The sequence below is a fragment of the Piliocolobus tephrosceles genome, chromosome 13 (assembly GCF_002776525.5).
Source record: "Piliocolobus tephrosceles isolate RC106 chromosome 13, ASM277652v3, whole genome shotgun sequence".
In the NCBI taxonomy this organism is placed as follows: domain Eukaryota; kingdom Metazoa; phylum Chordata; class Mammalia; order Primates; family Cercopithecidae; genus Piliocolobus; species Piliocolobus tephrosceles.
In genome coordinates this window covers 29,004,186-29,026,107 of record NC_045446.1, presented here as the reverse complement: position 1 = coordinate 29,026,107, position 21,922 = coordinate 29,004,186, and the positions used below count along the sequence as shown (strand labels likewise).

Here is a 21,922-nt window from a genome sequence, read left to right as displayed (position 1 = left end):
AATAATTGTTAATACTTATGATGCACTTAACCATCAGCCAGGCAAGGGCTTTATACAGAGCATCCAATTTAACCTGCACAACACCTTGATGTGGAAATACAGTGTTACCTGCCCAATTTTTCAGTTGAGGAAACAGGCTTGGCCTCGCTGAAGGTCAAGCATGTGATCCTCTAAGAACTGGGGCTAGGTTTATGTGATTCCAGAGCTCACTCTCTTTAGGGAAAGTGATGAAGCAGGAGTGACCACAGAATATTCCTCTACCTCTTCCTAGGTACCTTTAGTGGTGGCACATTGTCAGTGCCTGGCTAAGCCTCCTCAAGGAAGGAGTCAAATTCTTTCTTCTGAAATAACTACCTACGTTACTTCAGCTCTCAAGTGAACAAGGACAGCGGTGACTGGGTAACTGTGCCTCACCAAGAGAAAAGAAGACTGGGGTCTTAGCAAATACTCAGCAGCCTGACAGAGGGTACATATGGGTTGGAGGAGAAGCCCAAAGAACAGAGTGAGTGTTATAAGGTGTACTCTGGTTTCACAGGAGCTATAGAGAGCAGCTCCCACCCAGAGCTAACAGTGAAGAGGAGGCCTCAGCAGGGGGAATGAGAGCAGGTGCAGGAAGACATGAGAACTCTTTCCATTTTATGTGAGAGGCTATCTCACTGGAGGCAGTGTCTGGAAGAAGAACTGGATGGGCAGGAAGTGAAATTCCCATTGCTGAGTATCCCTCCCCAGCATCGCAGCAGCCAGGTAGAATTTCCATGACCTCCCAGGTCAAGAAAAGCATGAGCTGCACATGCTGAGTGGCCCAGGGAGAGAAAATATGGCTAAGATATATGCAAGAATACATGAAATATATGAAAACTTGCCTTGCTTATTTGCATAAATCATTCCATTTCTGCCAGGGTACAGAGTCCCAAAGGGTGGCATCTTCCACTGTCATTCATGGGGTGAGTTTTGAGCTGTTTTCTTGCAGAGACAATGGGTGGAGTTGACTCATCTGTGTTCACTTTGGTCCACCACCTGTAGGCCAGGTGGCTACCCTCAGTGAGAATCCTTTGCGTCATTCATCCTAAAGCAACCCACCTTGTGTCACCCACCGCTGAAACTCCCAACTCCCAAGCCCCATTTCCTTGCTTCCCATTGTTTCATTTGCCTCTTGTTTATGAGCTCCCCTCATGACTTTGATACGGCACCAACTTGGCTCCAATCCACATTCCCTCCCTTCCTAGTGACACAGGCAAGTATCCACCATGGTCCAGCTGGGCCCTCAGAACCTCCTCTCTCAGGTTTTACTGATTATTCACACTCTTCATCCCCCTGCTACCATCTGTCAACTACAATGACTTTGGTGACCAGTGGCTACTGGGCAGTCTACAACAGTGGAGCAAAGTGAAGCTGATGGATCCTCTGAGAATTGAAACCTGCACCTGTGACTTCGTTTCCCTTAGTACCACCAGCGGTGGGAACACACCCATGATGCCTTGAGATCTTTGCAAAGGGAGACTCTGTGACCTCATTAGGTGATTCTTAAATACATGAGAGTTTCAGTAAGAAGCACTATTCTACCTGATCTTGAAACTCAACCAGGCTACAGGTCTGAAATTGTTTCAATTGGAAAAGCAAATGCAAAATAAAGTGATAGTAGCCGAGAGTTCTGAAGCCACTAATACTCCTGGACAGTGCATGAAGAAGCCTTGGGGTCTGGCCCAGCAGCTGGTTTGCTCATCAGTCATGGTGCCTTCACCACTGTCTGCAACTACGAAAAGGGGTGCAGTGTAAGACAGAAGGGAGTAAACAAAGAAGTGACTTAGAGAGAAAGCAGAGAAGGGATGAGGGCAAGGGAAGGAAGTTTGCCTGGTAAAGAGAACTACAAGGCTGCCCCTTGGCCTCTCCTGTCTTTTAGGATCAAATGCATCTTTCACTCATTTTTCAGCTGGACCCAGACCCTCCTCACTTACAGAGCCTTCATCAACAACTCATGCCATCCAGCTGATGGCTTCATTCTGCTCTGCTCTCTTATGGCGTCATCATGTGTATTGGTCCCCTCTCTCCTGCTTTGGTGGCTCTGGGGACTGGGCATTTAGCCACATGACAACTCCCAAAGCTAGATTATTAACTGTTCTGCTTCTTTTAGTATCTCGCAAGTACACACTCCATATAATTTATTTGAGATATTTATCCTCAACTTCATAGATGATTATTGCAAACTTATTCTCAATAACCAGGAAGGGCCTACATAGGACCAGCCACAAATATGAGTATGATGCTTTGGGTGGCCTCAATAAAGTCTCAGTCATAGTAAGAATTATAATCGATAACTTATTATCATAGCAATAATTATCATCAAGGCAATTACAATAGTTTATAATTATAATCAATAGCGTTTATAAACAATAATAAATTATAATCAATAACTCAAAGCAAGAATCCACAATCAATAATTATAATCAATAATTCTTGTAATTATAATCAATAACTCTTAGAATTATAAACAATAACTATTTTTCACCAGGAAACATTCTAAGCCCTTCATTTGAATTCATTCATTTAATCCTTAAAATAAGTTTGTGCGGTTGGTATTTTTAGGGATCTTCATTTTACAGATGGGGAAACTGAGGCACAGAGGATTTAGGTAACTTGCTCGAACTTGTTTAGCACATGGTAGAAGCACTGAGACCCACCAGAGCAGGACCTGAGCCATGTATGGGGCACTGGGGCACCCTCTCTACAGATGACCAAGACCTATGACCAAGTGCTGCTGTTTCCATAACCGGGTTGGGCCCCCTCATGAGTGGGACAAACCCAGTAGAGATGCCAGTCACGATCATCTGCCCCTAGACTGTGCCAAACAACAGGTCCCAGGAACCAAGCAAAGGGCTGGGGAGCAGCTGGTCGAGGGAGGGGGTGAGGCCAGACTGTGGGTGAGAGCAGAAGGTAGAAACAAGGGTGACAGAAGCAGAAGCAAAGGTTGAGGTACAAGGTGAAACTAAATGGGAACACAGGAAAGACCCCAGAAAATGAGTAGATGTGAAACAGGGAGAGGGCTGCAGGCTGTGCTGCAAGAAGGTGAGGGCCTTCGGGTGCCCCATCCACTGGGCAGGAGTGGTAGGGCTAACGCAGCATGGGCAATGGGCATACTTGTCTGAGAACTGGGCAAGGAGCCATTGCCACGATACAGAGCACTGGGTCAATGATTAACACAGCATCCCAGAGTCATATATATCAGGAGGCAGAGGAAACGGAAATCAGATCATGGGATTAATATAGCTCAAGTTCAAAGTATTAACTCTGAGCCAGGCACTTTGCTAAGTACTCCATGCAGATTACCTTATTTAACCCTCACATGTAGTACCTAAGAATGTCGGCTCCAAAGCCAGGTTGAGTTTGAATCCTGACTCCTCCATGTCTTAGCTGTGTGATCTTGAGCAAGTTATTTAAACTCTGTGTTTCTCAGCTTCCTCATCTGTGAAGTGGCATCATGTTAGTAGTTATGTCATACAGTTGCAATAAAGATTAAATAAAATAATAGAGGTGACACTTAAAGTAGTGTCCTGCAGGTTAGGGCTTCACTGCCCTGTGTCCTCTGCTCAGGGAGGCCTAGGTGATTCTGCCACAGTCCCCATCGCTCTGTGACCTGCTGGCATTGAATGATTTATAAATAAGACTCCAGGACACCCCTGAAGCCGAGAAATGGAACTCTTAACATTCAGGGATGTGACCATAGAATTCTCTCCAGAAGACTGGAAATGCCTGGACCCTGCCCAGCAGAATTTAAATAGTGATGTGATGTTGGAGAACTACAGAAACCTGGTCTCCCTGGATCTGGTCACCTGTCTGGAGCAAAGAAAAGAGCCCTACAATTTGAAGATAGACGAGACAGTAGCCAAACCCCCAATTTAAAGAATGAGTGTCCAACCTTTTGGCTTCCCTGGGCCACACTGGAAGAAGAAATATTGTCTCGGTCCACACATAAAATACACTAAAACTAATGATAGCTGATGAGCTAAAAAGAAAAAGGGTTTGTGTATAGTTTTCATGACATTCATCACCACAGATAAGCAAAAAAGTCCTCTCATTCAAAGGGTTGGTTGGACACCTCTGGTTAAAAGTATCTACTCACCTTTTAGATTTTTTAAATGCCCTTTGTCATTAATGAGCTTAGAACACTGCTAAGCAAATATTAAGCCATCTATTATCTTATTTTTTAATAACTATTACCTTGTAATTTTGTCTTATACTTAGTAGGAAGCCTGCTGGGACTGTGTCATTGAGACATATCTATATATATATATATATAAATGTGTTAAGGTGATACACATACCTATATAAATCACATATGGGTATAGTCAGTTCTTAATGTCAACAGGTTCTTAGAAGCTGTAACGGTAAGTGAAGCAACATATTGCTTAAGAAAATGAATTTTACCATAGTTTAATTGATACAAACAAAAGGTATTTGAATGGCACATAGCAACATTGTTTCATTTCTAAAAAGCTGCAGTTTTCAAGAACCTATTTTGAACATTAAGTGAGGACTTACTGTTTGACTGTGTTTGTGTGACACAGATTTTTCAGATACATAAAAATTGTATAACAAAAAATAAAAAAAAAAATAAAGTAGTACCCTGCAGAGAATAAAACCTCACTACATTTAATGATACTTACTGTTACTATGATCAGCCTCTTGTAGATACCAAGACGCTGAAGCACAGATTGAAGCTGAATTACGGCTGAGAAGCAAACCCAGTCAGTCCTTCCAGAAAAGCAGAATGCATCATCATCATCATTCCCTGCTTCACGTCAATTCAGAGCAACAAGGGAAAGAAAGGAGACCCAGGTGAGAGGACAAAAACCCCCAGAATAAAGTGGTCAGGAAAGCAGAGTAGAAGAAGGGGGCCTGGGACGATTTCTGAGTAGATCTCATGGCTGCAGGTGCAGGTTGCAGGATGTGGGTGGCTGGTGCGCTGAGCACAGCAGGAGGCCCTGGAGACGGAACCCCCGTGTGGTACCAGCATCCAAGCTTTGGGTCTTCCAGTTGAGGTGGCTATTTCAGGTGGGCCGTGAGAACCATGTCTAAAAACCCCAGGGCCTTGCTGCAAAGTCATCACTCTGGTCAGAGCCACACAAGTACTTGCAGACCTGGGCAGTGGCATCAGCAGGTCACTGAGCCTGGACTGGGATGGTGAGGGCCACAGAGGAGGGTGAGCAATGGTAACAGCTAAGACATACTGAGTGATCACCACCTGTGAAAAACTGTGCTACACACTTCATACTTCCACTTGATCTTCACCGTGACCCTAAGAAATTGATTCCATTATTATCCCCAATTGGTAGAATAGGACATGAAGGCACAGAGAAGTCAAGTAACATTTGCAAAGTCACACAGCAGGTAAGTCACAGAGCCAGGAGTGCAATCCAGGCTGTCTGGCTCCAAAGTCCATACTCCTAACCTCCAGTATCAGTAATAACCAGTCAGGCTAGTCTCAGAAATATCTAGACAATTTATTAGGCCTAAAACCTCCTATTTGTCACTGGATCCTTGACCTGAACAGTAAAGTATGTTTAGTGCAGTCAATTAAAAGCTAGAAATGGAGAAAATATTAGACAATCCCAAATTGAGAGGTATTCTATTAAAAAAAAAAAAAAACAACCTGATCAGTCCTCTTTGAAAGTATCAAGGTCATGAAAAGACACAAAAAGACTGAGGAACTATCTCGGATGGGAGGAAGTTACAGAGACATGACAACTAAATGTAATGCAGGACCCTGGATTGGATCCTAGAACACAGAGAGAACATTACTGGAAAAACATGAAATCCAAGTAAATTCTAGCAATTGCTGCAAAGTTAATTTCTTAGTTTCGATCAAGGCTCTATGGTTATGTAATACAATACCATTAAAGGAAGCTGAGTGAGGAGAATTTGGGAACTGTATGTATTATTTTTCCAATTCTTCTATAAGTCTAAAATTGTCTAAAATTTAAAAAAATTTTTTAAAGACAAAAAATACAAATGACAAAAGGATCAAAGCCACTGCCATTCTCAGGTTATAAACCAACATGTTTATCTTTATAATTGTAACCAAATTATCCTGTTTCCACTTGTGTATGTGAATAATTAGTCATCTTGATTTAACATTAAATCTGCTTTCAATTGTGAATAATAATTTTTTTTAAAGCCAGCAATGGTTACATTTAGACACCTGGATCTGCTTCAGAAAAAAAGAAGCAAAAACAGAAACAAGATTACTTCCGCGTGCTTCAAGATATGAATCTATCATCTCTCCCTCTCTTTGACTCGTATCCTCAATGTCACATTCGACAAATTTCCTCAACCCCTGCACACTGATGGCGGCTGCTAGGAAAAGCCTGGATCACTTGGAGGTTGAAGGTCACTTTGTAGCCAGGAGTGAGCTTCCAGAAATGCAGCTGGTACTAAAACCACTGAGGAATGGGCAGGTCAAGTGTCTGCATGAAGATCGGAATGACTGACAGGCAGAATGATAAAGCAGAAATAGGTGCAGGGCACTGATGTAACACTCTATCCCCATTAACTCATTTAACACTCACTACACCCTTAGGAGGAAGGAACCGTTAGTATTATTCTCATCTCACAGATCAGGAAACTGAAGGTCAGACGGGTTAAGCAACTTCCCAAGGTTGCACAGCAAGTCAGCAGTAAAGTTGGGATATAGAATGGAAACCATGTGTCTCAAGACACTGTAGCCATCTTTTTCCTTTTCAACTTTCTTGTTTTGACCAATATTGGACGGGCTATCTCTGTCAAATCATCCCTGGTTTGTTCTCAACTCGGAGAGTGGGCTGCAGGTCAGCCAGATGAATGCCACAGAGCACACACTGTGTAACAGATGCTCTACACCCGTCATTCCATCTGTTCGTTACCAAAGGGGGATGATGATCAACTCTATTTTCGTGAGATAACTGAGGCTCAGAAAGGCTAAGGAACTTGTCCAGCACCAGAGAGCTAAGTGGCTGTGTCAGAACTTAAGCCCACACATGCCTGATGGCCAAGGTCTGTGCTCTCTTCATTCATTCTCTTTCCAGGGAAGACTCTCAAGATGAAAAAAAAAAAAAAAAAAATCATCGAGCAGATACCAAGAAAGGAACCCCCCCAACAACCCCTAAAAAGTAAGCTACAAAGATAGGCCTGAATAGGCATATTCATGTTGATTATTCAGTTGATTTTGCCTGTCGTATTGTCAAATCCAGATAATTCAGACCCTAAACAAAAAGAATCGTTTTTGTTCTGTTTTCTCATTTTACATACTGACATGTTCTAACTTATCTAGAAAATTGCAAGCTTTCTTTTTCTTTATCCCAGTGTGGGCTTTTCTTTAAGAAACACAGATTCACAATCTATTTCACTAACTGGCCATTGTTAAATAAAAATACTTGCACATGGCAAATGGAAGCAGCATTGTGCAGGAACTTGGAGGTTCCTTTAGTAGTTTCAGCCAGAAGAATAAAGTCATACAGAGCCACACAGCCTCCCAGAAATCCAAGCCTAGTTGATTGGTTCTACACTTGGAAACATAATCAGCACCACCTCAGCCTCCCATCCCAAAAGCCCTTCCACAGTTACTAACTCCAAATTCTGAAAGGGAAAAGCAATATGCAAATTTAGAAACAGGCAGAACCCCCAGATCCTAAAGCCCAGGCTCAAATCGCAGTGGCATGATGCTTTGCAAAACGTTACTTTAGGGACTGATTATTCTGAAACATTGTTTGGGTGATGATACACAAGACACCAGGGCCCTGCCTCCTGGGAAGACAGCAATATTAGCTTGTGGCTGCATAGTAGACATCGTTCACCAAAAACAGAAGAAATGCTAGATAGATAGATAGATAGATAGATAGATAGATAGATAGATAGATAGATAGATAGATGCTAGCTGGTCTGAAGCAGCTTAAAACTGTCACAAACCTGCGCTGATTTGTTAAAATCTTTATCTCTGAAAGCACTCACCCTTATTCACATCAGCAATTTGTGTCTTTAGGAATAACTAAAAATCCACTGCCCTTTTTCATGAAAACTAAGCACCACCTAGTACAAGATTAAGAACCTTTCCAATGCATTGGAGACAAGAAGGACAGGGTGAAAAAATAAGTCTGCCTGTAACTGAAACTCTCAATTGGATTGATAAGTCTTGTGCCTCGAACTTACTTCTCACAAAAGCAATGAGAGTGTGACAAGCAAGAGTGTCTCCAGACTAATGTTTAACCTGTGGTTCTCTTCAGTTAAGCCTATGAAAAGTTGTCTATAAGGATGCAGTTAAAGTTGGCAATACCTGGCCAGTTTGGAAAGGATGCATAGCCAATGTGGCTAAATGTAGCTCGTGGAAGGGAAAGGAGAAGATAGAGGGGTAAGTCTGAAGTTCCATTGTCTGTGAACTAAATCCATTAAAATTTGTGACACATAGCCAGGCGTGGTAGCTCATGCCTATAATCCCAGCACTTTGAGGGGCCGAGGCAGTTAGATCACCTGAGGTCAGGAGTTCGAGACCAGCCTGGCCAACATGGAGAAACCCCGTCTCTACTAAAAATACAAAATTAGCCGGGCATGGTGGCACATGACTGTAATCTCAGCTACTCAGGAGGCTGAGGCAGGAGAATCGCTTGAAGTTGGGAGGTAGAAGTTGCAGTGAGATGAGATCATGCCATTGCACTCCAGCCTGGGCAACAAGAGCAAAACTCCATCTCAAAAAAAACCCAAAATACTGCGACACAGAGGGCAGTGCCTGGCACATAGGAAGTCTATGTAAATGATAGCCTTTGTTGTTGCTGCTGCTGCTGTTATTACTAATACAATTTTTAGACTGCCCTGATTCACAAAACTATTCCAAATCCTTTGCCACATTTAGGCAATGCAATTTCAATAGGCAACACAGATTTTTTTTTTTTTTAAGCCAGACATGAAATCCTGGGTAAGCAAACTCCCATCCACAAACAGCATGTCACCCCTGCCTCGGACATACTCCTTGGGAGAGACCACCTAGCAATTTGGGAGCTTAGAAGCCTTTGCTTCAGGCTTGAGAACATGCCCAGGACTCTCCATGAGAATCAGTCTAGGGAGAAAGGAAGAGAGACATTTGATCGCCTTTCCCAATGAAAAGCATATGTCCGGGGTACACAAGCTTCCTCCACTCACGTATGGATGGAAACAATGCTAAGCACATTCTGTCCCAAGAACTTACTTATGCTTATCCTTGAGGCTTAACTTTTTAATTTAAATCCCAGGATCCTGCCATAAACCAGCCAACTGAAAGGTTGCTCTGAAAACAACTTCTGGGCAATGTATTATTCACATGGCAAATCCCAAAACAAATGTTATCCAGACATCCCCAGAGTTGGTTAGAAGCTATGGCCTTTTTGAATTCTCCTTTCCATAATTATCACTAACAATATCTAATAAATTCCATTTATTAGATATTGTTCCACCAACTGCAAAGACTTTACTTGCACACTGATACTGGGTCAGGTTCATTATGTTAAGCAGACACCTGATTGTTCCAGGCAATCTATAAAAGGTCGTACCTATTATGATTCCCATATTTTCACAATCTATCTGATTTTATCATTTCATCCCTCAGCCTGCTTTTGAAAAACCCAAGAGCTCACTGGTTTCATAAGACAACCAACATTAGGCAAGTTCTCAAACTGTAAATGCAAAGCATGCAATGCCAACACCCTCGGCTCCGCAGTCCTGTGAAATGAAACACCTCCTTGACATGAGAACCCTGATGCTCTGGGTGGTTCGACTTCACCTAAGGATTCCACGGAAAAGGCCTTGGCTTTTGCTTTGCTTTTGAAAAATAAGCCAGGTTGTAGACCTGGTCATTGTGAGCACTAACCTTCTCCGAATGTGGTCCTTGGGCCTCTTCATGGATGCATATGTGAGAGTTATTCTAGGTGATCTCTTGTTAAAGAGTTTTATTTTAAATCCCAGCTAATCTGTACTGCTCCCTGGATTGGTCTGATCTCTTGATACATCTTAGTTCAGGTCTACAGCGAGCTGCAAAAAGACAGTGCAAACACTTTGCTGTTTGTCTCCCTCTTTCCCTTTCTTCCAATCAGTTCTGTCCCATCAGGAACCCCTCATCTCTTCTGCATAAAGAATTATAGAAATAAAAACTAACTAACTAAATAAATAAAAGGGCTGCCTGAGTTGCTGGCTCTCCCTATAGTGACAGCGCTAAGGCAATTTAAAGAGGCGAGCATGTGGGTGTCTGCACGGGCAGTGCCTCAGTGCTTCGCTGTTTGTTTTGAGTGCCTCTGGGTATTTTTAGAATCTGTAGGGAGAAGCTGAGCTGCACTGGATGGCTTTTTGCTCCTAATGATATCCTGGGCTTAAAGAAACAGAATTTACAGCGACTGCTAAAGTTTCAGACAATAGAACACAGCATCTGACAAAATTACACGTATGTGGGGATGGAGGTAGAAGAAAAGAGAAGGAAAAGAAAACACCTTGACAAACTGAGTTGGAATGAAGTATTACAGAGCTCAGATGTAAGTTACTCAATTATGAGATTTTTTTAAAGAGTTTGCAGTAGCCACATATATTTTCCTCCTTTCATTCCTTTGTTTCTTTTATCCTATTTCCATCATTTGGGCATCTCTTTGGGCAGCCACCTTTTCCATGTCATCCCATCGTGTGATCATCATCACACGGTGATCCAGACTGGCCAATCAGAGCAATCCTTTCCTACAGTGGTCAGCCTAAGAATGGGTGGGGCTGAAGCCCAGCCAATGAGACTCTTCTCTGGGACTCTTCCTGGAAGTATCAGAAAAGAGGCACTTTCCACTGCTGAAATCATTTGCTCTGAGGATGCTGTAAGCCTTGGGCTGCCAAAACCCATCATTGCCTGACAGAACGACAACCCAGAAGAAAACCTAACTGAAAGATGGGGAGAGGAGCAAAGTCGAGATAGCCTTTCAGCCCTCGGTCCCCAGTATCCAAAGCCTGCTGAATGCCTCGACATCCCATTTACCTTACCCATAAAGATCCCCCTTCTTTCTCTTTGAGTTTGAGTCCTACCAAGAACAGCCAAAAAAATCTTCATGTAGAATGATCAATAGCTGTCAATTTTAAAAAACATCAGAGGGACATTAAAGTACAAGCCACAGCCTCTCCACTCATGCTTACCCTGCTGGTTCAGAGGACACCAGGCCCCTCAGCAGGCCCCCAAACTGCTCTTGTCTGCCTCAGAAGACAGGCAGGAAAGTCCAACCTGATCGTACTTTGTACTTCAGGAAAACAAACAGGTGTATGTATTTTTCATAAATGTCGTATTGCACCTTTTCATTTATTGTCTTTCCCAGAAACACAAAACTATGATGATTTTCATGTTCTGCAACAGTGAGTACTGATCTCCTATCACATAGTCCCCTTCCACTGAGCGAAGTGATAATGAAGAAAATGATGACGAAATTGTAAAAATACAGTACACTGCCCAAAGCCATCAAACAGTAACTATTTCTGTACTTACATGATTGGTTAGATTCCCACAACAACCTTATGAAGCAGGTATGACAACATGCCCATTTTACAGATGAAGATACTGAGGCTCAGATAAATGGAACAACTTGTGCAAGATGACACAGCAACTAAGAAATGGAATCAAACTCAGCTCCATGTTCCTACAAGGTCTGTGGTAAACCACTATGCATTGCTGTCTTTTCACTGAATCACCCACCACTTGTTGGACCTTTACTTGCCGTTTATTTCATACTGTGCTTTCCCTGTGGTCCTTGTCAACCTCTCAGTATTTTCACGATTAAAGAGTTTCTGTTAAACCTATTTTGTTTCTTCCTGATCCTCTTGTGTTTCATTACCCATCATTCCACAGAGTACTTCTTCAAGGTGGGTCACAGGGACAACTAGACCACTGGAATCTTTGTTTAGCTAACTTATAATGGAACATCATGAATCCATTTCATAGGAAGAAGATACATGATATTTCCAAAAGGATAAATCATAAGTTTTAACATTCCTCCTAAGGCCGGGTGTGGCGGCTCATGCCTATAATCCCAGCATTTTGGGAGGCCAAGGTGGGTGGATCACTTGAGCTCAGGAGTTCAAGCCCAGCCTGGCCCACATGGTGAAACCCGGTCTCTACTAAAAATACAAAAATTAGCTGGGCGTGGTGGCAGGCGCCTGTAGTCCCAGCTACTCGGGAGGCTGAGGCAGGAGAATCACTTGAACCCAGGAGGCAGAGGTTGCAGTGAGCTGAGATTGCACCACTGCACTCCAGCTTGGGCAACAGAGCGAGACTCAGTCTCAAAAAAAAAAAAAAAAAAAAAAAAATTCCTCCTAAAGGGTAGGTGAATGACCTAGATCATGCTTTAGACCTTTAAGGTATTATTGTTTCTTGCTCTCTAGGAATAAAAAAAGTTTAAATGCTTCTTTTGAACCTGAATCTGAAAACTTATCCTGCTTTTCCCACCTGCACACTACAAAAGTTAAAAGCCTACCACAATCTAAGAAAATTATCAGACATAAAGAAAAAATATATATGCAAAGATGTTCACAACAGTGTTATGACAGAGGAATGTTAGACATGTCCAGGAGTAAGGGATCAGTTAAGTCAATTGTACAGTGTAGCTGTGATTGAAAAACACTCAAACTGATAGGGTATTAAAAGTTATGTCAAAAAAGAATATAGTGGGAAAAATCTGGCATAATCGTAAAAGAAAAAAGCATGCCTGAAAACACTATGTTAGTTTGAAACAAATAAGGACATAAACTAAGATGACAGCAGTAATGGGACCTGGGTGAATTAATTTTGTTATGTGTGTTGCCTTTTTCTGCCTTTTTTGATCAAAAGTATTTGTTGTTGTTGTTATTTTATAATGGTTATTATGAAAGAAATAAGCCTAAGAAAATTCTATATGGCTTAAGGAGATAAAGATGTTATGGGATTATCAGAGAAAAGGAAAGTACAAGTGGAATGTGCTGGTGGGAAGCCCAACTCAAACTGACTGCTTCTGCTGGTTCTGCTTCTCTGCTTGGGTTTGGATCCTGGTTCTGCTCCTCACTAGCTATGTAACTAGGGCAAGTTGCCCAGCTTCTCTGTGTTTGAGTTTCCCTGTCTATAAAACAGGGATGGTAAGAATAGTACCCAACTCATGGGGTTGTTCTGAAGATCACACAAGCTAACATACATGAAGCATTTAAAACAATGCCTGGCATAGAACAGGTTCTATATAAGTTGTTGCTATCATTATGGAATAAACCACCCAAGAGCAAATACCCTGTCTTTCTCATCTCTATATTCCCAGCACCTATCCAAGTGTCTGGCTTATAGTAGATACTTGATCAATGTCATCTGGGTGGATTCTGGAGGGCAGTGCTGATATTCTGAGGAACAGCCACCATGATAATCATCTCACTCAGTACATCTATGGTATGACATCTCCCTCTAGATCCCTTCCATGGGGTTTCTTCATGCTGAAGGGATGGCAATTGTTCTACTCGCTTGTTTGGAGTACTGACAGTTAACAAGATAAAAAGGACAGAAACTGTACTGCCACAACACAGCAAAGTTTAGCAATGGCCTACCATTGCCTCCTCTGTTCCGGTCAGGACTTTTTTGGTTGCTTGAAAGAGAAATACATTTGCCCTAGTGCAAATAAAAGAGGAGAGTATCATGTTGCTAAGCATAGATATCTCATGGAATCCAAGAACAAGAAACAAAATAGTAATAGAAGCTGTCTTGCCACATGTAACTTAAACCGGTGAGTGGGTGATTCATCAACGAAGTCAGTGAGATCTGGGAATGACTTTTTTAACGATACCATAATTCTATAAATATTTTAACTGAAAATACAGATCCCATGTGGAATACGGACGATGACTATTCTCATCCATGCAGGTTGCTCCTGGATTGTCTGAGTTCTGATTTCATCATTTAATCCCATGAATCTTTTAAAAAGTAATGTACAAATAATGAATGTGACCCTCCTCCTTCTTGAATAAGGAAGACCCACTCAGAGGCCATCTGTAAAGCATATGGCCATAATTCAAAATGACAAGTACATGTTAGATTTAAGAATCCTAAATGAATGTCAGACAGTTTCAGCTTTAGGCTCAGTGGATTAGAAGATATTGATTCATCACTGAAGATTATTTGCTCGTTGAAGTTACCTATGCAATTGCCCTGTGGCATATCCACCAGTATCCCAATTTCTGAATGTTCAGAAGATTCACTGGCTTTAGGGGAAAGGAGTATCATCACAGAAGTTTGGCCACTTATATGCTTGTTCTATTGGACACTTACACAAAGACTTCGAACCATAGAATTTGGAGAATTTAGAAGGATTTTAGAAACCCAATAATCAACCACTCTAAAGACTAGAGAAGTGACAGTAAGTAAGATGCCAAGGCTGGGAAGCCCATGGTCTCAGAGTCTCAGTGCAGGATGGGTTCCCCACACAATTGTGTACCCAAAAAGTAACCATCTGCCTAAATATGGTACCATTTGCAGAAAGGTAGTTGGTTAAATTTCCCAGATATATGTGGTTTATACAAAGATAAACTAAAGAAGTGATAAAAAATGTATTCACATGCTGACAACATCATACTATATCTGGAGAATACAATTTCTAGAGGCCTCAGAGTGACCCAGTGAGACAATGAAATAGAAATATTCAAAAATAAAAACTTTCCCCTCACTGCATTCTAAATTGTCATAGAGAAAGGCCAGGAAATGTCCAAACTCAAACCAACCCTGCCCTTCCCTCCTTTTTATGAATTAGGGTAATAGATGGCTTTTTCAGTACATAGAAGAGAGGTAACAGCTGTTGATAATCTATGACAAGCACATGTCAGATGGTTTTTCCATTTCATCCTTATCACAACCCTGAAAGGGAAATATTATCTCCCTTTTATCAGGTGAGCAAACTGAGGCTCAGAGAGGTTAGGCAATCTCCCCAAGGTCACACAGCTACTCTGTCCATTTCTAAAGCCTACAGGTTTTGTAGTGTTTTGCCTCCCATTCTCCCTAGGGGCAGAAGAACCTGCAGAGGTGTCTGGGTAGCAGTCAAATGTTCTTTTTCAGAACACCTTAAAGCGACAGGGTTTGGAACCTGTAAGTTATCTCAGAATACCAATTCCACAATAAGCCAGGCCGGCCATCTGCTCTTCTGACTTGATCTTTCCCCAAGATGTGCTACATCAAAGACATGGAGCTTGGTTTTATTTTTCTCTGATTGCTTGGATTCTCCTTAGCATCTTCTAACCAATCTTATATTGTCATATATTATTATAATAGCATTTTTCTCTTGAGCCTGTAGGTTCTCTGGGTGAAACTTTGTGTGGAATTTGTCTCATCAAAGTTGGAAGAATTTAGACAAAGGACACAGGAGCAAGGAGCACAGCAAAACTTTAAAAATAATGACAGTTGGCCAGGCGCGGTGATTCAAGCCTGTAATCCCAGCACTTTGGGAGGCTGAAGCAGGCGGATCACAAGGTCAGGAGATCAAGACCATCCTGGCTAACACAGTGAAAGCCCGTCTCTACTAAAATACAAAAAATTAGCCGGGGAAGGTGGTGGGCGCCTGTAGTCCCAGCTACTCGGGAGGCTGAGGCAGAAGAATGGCGCGAACCCGGGAGGCGGAGCTTGCAGTGAGCTGTGATGGCACCACTGCACTCCAGCCTGGGCGACAGAAGGAGATTCTGTCTAAAAAAAATAATAATGATAAAATAAATAAAATAAAAATAATGACAGTTTTCTTTTCTCTGAACCTTAACCATGTTCCCTGCTATATTTCTTTCACACTCTCAGGTTTTTTTCCATGGAATATGTAAATTCTTAGGTCTATCTTGTCTTCTCTCATTCCTCACTCTTTTATTGTGCCAGAAAAAAAAGATGTCTTTTAAAATAAATATGGTTTCCAGATACCTGTAGACGTTGACACCCTCAGTCACTGTTGTAATGAAATTCAGGGATGTCAGTGTAAATCAACAATCAACTGAAGAAAGGCGCTGATGAAAAGGCATCAAATATCAATCACTCAGATGGTGATTTCAAGCATTTTCTTTTGAAAGAAATCAAAAGAATATCAATTTATATTTTTGAAAATTCAAAAAACCCATCAGTTTAAAAGGTTGTATCTTGAAATCATAACAGATTTCAGGTGATTCAACCTTCAAGAAACATCAATATATGGTTTAGGGATAAATCATTTTATAAGCAATAGCTAACATACTAAGGGTCTTAATGTGTGCCAGGAACTTCTTCATATAGTTCCTATGCATTTATCCTCACAACCACCCCTAAATAATGTGGTCCTACTATTAAACCCATTTTACAAACGTGGAAACTGGGACTTAGAAAGCTTAAGTAAAATTCCTTAAAATTACCTTGTCTGAGAAGCTTGGTGACTAACCTGCAGTGCTTTTCATTTTTAAAAAAGAACAAGGGGCAAAATTTTACATCTTTTTTCCCTTTTTTTATTTGTTGTAGAGATGGAGTCTTGCTATGTTGCCCAGGTTGGTCTTGAACTTCTAGACTCAAGCAATCCTCTTGCCTCAGCCTCCCAAAGTACTGGGATTACAGGCATCCACCACACCCAGTAACCTACAAAAATAGACCTTCTGCCTTTCCCATCTTCTGGTACCTCCCCTCACCCCCTGTGGAACTGGTATATGTACTTAATCCTGGTCAATCACTGAAGATGGCTGCCTTAATGTGTGGGAGAGAATTACCTAAGAAGAAATGGGTCAAATCATTCTGGGGTGGGTGGGGGAAGAAATGCCTCAAGAAGCTGCTTCTAGAAAAGTGACTCAGAGAGAGGCCCAGCTTTTTATGCAATCCCAAGATGCCAGGAACGTGGGGTCTCTGGCCACTGAAGAGGCTCCCATGTGAATGGCTGGCTCATTTGGGTCTTCCCCACACTGAATGAGGAGGCAAGAACATCCCCTACTTTTCTACACCGTGACCTTGCTTGCTACAAAAGCCATATTACCTTCCCCTGGAGAGTAACGGGTGTGTTTTCTGACTATGCCCCAGACAAAGCTCATTAATAATTCACTTCTGAATAAATGACAGGAGAGTGTTTGGTTGCCATAGTAACAACTGCAAGGCCTATTTGTTTTTTGTTCTTTTTAAAAATCATGTCTGGGCCATTTTTGTGTGAATGCTGAATTCCTGACAGAAACCATACATGTATAAGACAGAGACATGAATGGGTAGAGAAACAATATCTTAAAAATGCAGTCGGTAAGCCATTAAGCATCAGGACCTTAAAATAAGGGAACCAAAGTGCCTTTCTCAGCTTCCCACTGCACCCTTCTGGAAGGAGGAGGAAGTGACAAAAAAAGAGAGAAAAAACAAACAAAATCATTTCTAGACTCAATTAACTATGTGAAGAAAACTTATTCATACCAAAAATTCATATGTAAAAGCATTTTTCACACTTGAACTTTTTTCTTAATTAACATATATTCTTGCAACTAATCGTTACTATAACCTTATGATGTCAGCATTATCATACTCATTTTATGGATGGCAAAGCTGAGTCTTAGAGAACATGGCCTAAGCCTCATAGTCTTGAAGTGGTAGAGGCAGAATTTATACCCAAGTCTGCCTGAATCCCAAGACTGTGTTCATTCTACGTATCAACCCTCTGGGAAAGGAAGAAATGGGATCCCATTAGGGGAGTGGGGTTTACCCAGAATTTATTTCCAGAAAATGGGCCTTAAATGATTTTTACTGAAAAGAGAAAGACCTAAAGAGTCATAGATTTATTTAAAATGTCTTTCATCACATTGCTAAGGAGCAGGGGGGAAAGTGAGTTTCATCAGTTTCACATTTTCATCTTTTACGGAACTACATACCACACGAAACAAACTTTTTTTCATAGCATTCTAAATAATCTCAGATATGTTTGTTTTCATGTGTTTGTTTCTGTTTTGTTTTGTTTTGATACAGGGTCTTACTCTGTTGTCCAGGTTGGAGTACGGTGGTGTGATCACAGCTCACTGCAGTCTCGACCTCCCAGGCTCAAGCCATCCTCCTGCCTCAGTCTCCAAGTAGCTGGGACTACAGGTGTGTGCCTCCATGCCTGTCTAATTTTTTGCACTTTTTATAGAGACAAAGTCTCTCTATGTTGCCCAGGCTGGTCTTAAACTCTTGGACTCAAGTGATCCTCCCACCTCAGCCTTCCGAAGTACAGGGATTATAGGCATGAGCCACCATGCCCCACTCAGACATGTTTTTACGGAAAGATAACACCCCAGATTGCGAGCATGTAGAGCCTGTGCCTCCTTCACCTTTGTTTCTCAGCACAATACACCTTCAGATGCTCAGAAAGCATGAGCAGGTGGAATTACCCTAAATGAACTAATTCAGAAACAGAAAACCAAATATCACACGTTGTCACTTATAAGTGGGAGCTAAACACTGGGTACACGTGGACATAGAGATGAAATAATAAACACTGGGGACTCCAAAAGGGGGTGGGAGCGAGGGTTGAAAAATTACCTATTTGATGCGATGTTCACTATTTGGGTAACAGGTACACTAGAAGCCCAGTCCCCATCAGTATGCGATATACCCACGTAACAAACATGCACATGTACCCCTGAGTACAAAATCTAATTTAATTTTTTAAAAACCTCAGTATGTAGATGACCAAAAACTGAAGGAAAAAAATATTTGTGGAAGAATCAATAAAAGAATCAATAAGAGAATGAAGTGCTTTAAAGCAAAATCTCTTTAACTTTTATTTCATATATTCAAGTATTACAAGCAAAAAAATGACTCCATACTTAAATCACTGGGTGAATTGGCCCAGTTTCCCATTCACGTGCACAGGTAGAGAGCCCAGCAGGTAAGGAAGGAACTCAAGGTTAAGTTCATGACGGAGTTCCTCATTCTCGTTCCAAAACTACTTCCCAGGTTTTTGGTCTTTTTTTGTTTTTGTTTTTAACTACTAGTGGGTTTTTTCATTTTTTTTTTTTTTTTTTGTGAGACAGAGTTTCACTCTTGTCACCCTGGCTGGAGTGCAATGGCATGATCGTGGCTCACTGCAACCTCTGCCTCCCGGGTTCAAGCGATTCTCCTGCCTCAGCCTCCAGAGTAGCTGGGATTATAGGCATGAGCCACCATGTCTGGCTAATTTTGGTATTTTTAGTAGAGATAGGGTTTCACCATGTTGTCCAGGCTGGTCCTGAACTCCTGAACTCAGGTGATCCACCCACCTCAGCCTCTCAAAGTGCCGGGATTTCAGGCGTGAGCCACCAAGCCCAACCTCTTTTTTATTCTTAAATTTTTTTGTAGACACCTGGTGTTGCTATATTGCCCAGGCTGGTCTCAAACTCCTGGGTTCAAGTGATCCTCCCACCTCAGTCTCCCAGAGTGTTGGATTACAGGCATGAGATACTGAGCCCAGCCAAGGTTTTGGGGTCTTGACTTAAGTATTTCACCTTTCCGGATTTCTGTTTGCTATCTGTAAAATGAGCATGCTTTAAAACTAAGAATAGAGATAATAAAGTTTTAAGTTGGAAACTTTGGTTTGTATTTTTAAATGGTCACTATGACATTTAGCAACTGGTTTAGCTGGTTTTAGATGTTTATTCAGTCAACAGCACAGCCTGCGTGAAGCAGCAGCTAAACGCCCCAGTCAGCCTCTGCTCTAAAAGACAAAAACACAAACAAAAAACCCACTTGACCTTAGCATGTACAGTAACGAGTTTCAAACATATTTACCTGCAATCCACAGTAAGAAATAGACGTCTTCTTTTTCTCATCTTGTCTCAGCGCACACCCACACACAGGCACGTGCACACACAGGCATTCACACACCAAAGTATAAGAAACAGCCCATGTCCTTCCTGCATGCAGTGTACTCTGATAGTTTCTATTCTCCTCCATTTCATTTTTAAAATTTGATTTTTTTTTAGTAAGTTGCTTTCTCGACCCACTAAATTGGTTTTGGAGAATTGTTTCTGCAGTTTGAGAAGCAATATTGAGGTTGCGTTTTACTGACCACTCGAAATGCGACCAGTACAAAATGAGATGTGTCCTAAGTTTAAAATACATGACAGATTTTGAAAATGTTACCAAAAAATAAAATGTACCATCTCATTAAGGAATTTTTCATATTAGTTACAAGTTGAAGCAATCATAGTTTGGATATATTGATGTAAGTAAAATCTATTCTTTTTTTTTTTTTTTTTTTGAGATGGAGTTTCACTCTTATCACCCAGGCTGGAGTGCAATGGCACAATCCTGGCTCACTGCAACTTCCACCTCCCTGGTTCAAGCGATTCTCTTGCCTCAGCCTTCCAAGTAGCTGGGATCACAGGCATGAGCCACCACACTCGGCTAATTGTTGTATTTTTAGTAGAGACAGGGTTTCACCATGTTGACCAGGTGATCCACAAGTGATCCACCCGCCTCAGCCTCCCATAGTGCTGAGATTACAGGTGTGAGCTACCACGCCCGGGCATAAAATCTATTCTTAAAACTAATTTCACCTGTTTCTCGTTCCTTTTTTAGTGTGGCTACAAGAAAATCTAATATTCTATCTGTGGCCTCTGCTATATATCTATTGGACAGGGATGATCACGAGCAGGGTCAGTCAATTATGGTCCACAGGTCAAATCCAGCTTGCCATCTATTTTTGTAAATAAACTTTTATTGGAACACAGCCTTGCTTGTGAATTTACATATTGTCCATAGCTGCTTTTGTGATGCAATGGCAGAGTTGACTCATTATGATACAGACTGTATGGCTCACAAAGCCTAAAACATGCACTATCTGGCTCTTTGCAGAAAAACTTTGGGGAACCCCTAAAATAGCATTGGGTACTTATCATCTGCCGGTCACAATTCTGTGAGAGTTTTATGACGCTGTTTTACAAATGAGGTTTTGGGTGATTAAATAATTTGCCTGAGGCCACCCAGCTGGGCAAGAAGTCACAGAGCTGGGATTTGAACCTTTGCCAGTCTGACCACAAAATCTGTGCTATCATCTCTACCCCGCGTATACCTTTCCAAACACCCTCCAAAACCCTTCCTACCTCGATACAGCACTGAATTCTACCTCAGTAGCAGGCAGAACCAATCAGCCCACCTGACTGTCAACCAGTCTAGAAGGAAATGGGAACAGGTTTGGTTGGGGGAAAGAAGGAATCTCCTCAGGGAATTTAAAGGTTGTTAACTGCTGTTTTAGTTTTAGGACAAATTACCAGCCTTCTCACCGCCATGCAAACAAATACAGCTCAGGTGTGAGCAAAATTTAAGCACCTTACGTCTCTCCTAGCTTCACTTAGGAATCTTCATTAAAACAACTTCCTTTTCTCTTTCAACCCTCATACTTAAGGACTTCAAATCCTAGATTTGATAACTCTGGATATCCAAAGTCACTTTGGAAAAAAAAAAAAAAAGTGTAGGAAAGATTGCAAATGTTTACCAGGGCTATTTTTAAGTGAAAAAGCTAATAACAAAATAGTTTGCAGAATACCTTATCTTGATAAATAAATAAAAATCACTCTTACCGTTCCATTCCGTGTGTGTGCACGTGTGTGTGTGTTTTGAATATTATTCTCACAGGGTATTTGGAATTCTTTTTGCTTACACCTACTTTTAAGTGTTTGTACAATTTAAAAAAGTATTGCTTGAGTAAGTTTTTGTTTCCTGGTTGAAGGTGCACATTTTGGTTTTATTTTCTAAATACATTGCTGAGCTTTCGCTGATTTCTACATAAGGAAGACACAGAGAATGTGAACTCACCCAGATACAGAGGAAAATCAGGATCTTTCAGGGCTCAGACGGGTAGGGCATCCAGCAAAAGTGGGGCTGCAGCGCCCCCATGTGTCTAGGGCAGTGAAAGTCACCAGGAGTAGGAGGAGGAAGCCGGCTTCTGACGCGTCGGGGGAAGGGGACCTGCCTTCTCTATTGCGA

The 21,922-nt window shown here is 41.6% G+C and overlaps 1 protein-coding gene across 2 annotated transcripts in view; it reads right to left on the bottom strand.

Moving 5' to 3' along the window:
• SLC1A2 (solute carrier family 1 member 2) overlaps positions 1–21,922 on the bottom strand; it is a 164,994-nt gene that overhangs the window by 116,986 nt on the left and 26,086 nt on the right. Inside the window, exon 2 of one of the 2 annotated variants that reach the window (XM_023185514.2) lies at positions 864–1,017. The exons of the other annotated variant lie outside the window; for it this stretch is intronic. The gene's annotated coding sequence lies outside the window, so the exon portion shown is untranslated. The remainder of the gene's footprint in view (positions 1–863; positions 1,018–21,922) is intronic. 2 annotated transcript variants of the gene reach the window in all.